General features: G+C 43.0%; 1 non-coding gene across 1 annotated transcript; it reads left to right on the forward strand.

The window, feature by feature from the left end:
- Positions 1 to 456: 456 nt before the first annotated feature.
- Positions 457 to 530, forward strand: TRNAI-AAU (transfer RNA isoleucine (anticodon AAU)). The gene has a single exon. It is a non-coding gene; the product is annotated as a tRNA-Ile (tRNA).
- The last annotated feature ends 434 nt before the right edge of the window (positions 531 to 964 follow it).

Consider the following 964-nt stretch of genomic DNA (forward strand, 5'->3'; position numbering starts at 1 on the left):
CCAGGGGAAAGGAGGTCACTGGCTCGGTGGAGGATGCTGGGAGTCTTTAATTTGTCACCAGATTCTTCCAGAACTGAGAACTACTTGGCTATGAGTATCAAAGACCCCAAGTTATAATTTTTTCTCCAACATACAGTTTTTAGGTAGGCCATTTTTGTGGGTCAAATTATGTACCTCCCTTCTCCCAAAGACTGTTGAAGTCCTAACCCCCACCCCCACCCCGCCCCGGCACCCGTGGATATAACCTTATTTGGAAACAGGGTCTTTGCATACATAATCAAGTTAAGAAGAGGTCATACCGGACTAGGGTTGCCCTAATCAGGAATTTTGGACACGAAGACACACTGAGAAGGCCAGGTGATGATGGAGGCAGACAGGAGTGATGCATCTATGAGCCAAAGATTGCCCAAGGTTGCCTGTAAGAGCAAACACAGGTTAAAAATAAGGCTTCAGGAGGGAGGATATAGCTCAAGTGGTAGAGCGCATGCTCAATGTACATGAGGTCCTGGGTTCAATTCCCAGTACCTCCTCCAGATGGAAATAAATGGATAAACCTAATTCTTTAAAGGAATATAAGGCTTCATTTCAAAATAAGGAAAGAGATATCCACTCTTCCCTTTTCTTACTTATTTTAGAAAGCTATTAAGTGTAGATTCTTTTTCTATGTTTTCCAAATGTATGGAAATGTCTTTAAAAGTTAAATAAGCCCCATCTCTAGCCAGCATTTCACCTCCATGAATGGCTTCCTCAAGGGTATAAGAACCATCTCTTTGAAATGCAGCCATTAGGGGAGATAACAAACCTGTCCCCCAGGTTCTTTGGGAACCCAGCTTCCACAGGAACTTCACTTCTATCACAAAGACATGAGAAGTTTCCATTTTCCTTTGGATAAAGTCAGTTAACATCTCTGCTGGAGATGACCACCTCAGTTGAGCAGGTGAATCTAGGATAAACTGTGTGACAC

This window comes from Vicugna pacos, chromosome 8 (genome assembly GCF_048564905.1).
Source record: "Vicugna pacos chromosome 8, VicPac4, whole genome shotgun sequence".
NCBI lineage: Eukaryota > Metazoa > Chordata > Mammalia > Artiodactyla > Camelidae > Vicugna > Vicugna pacos.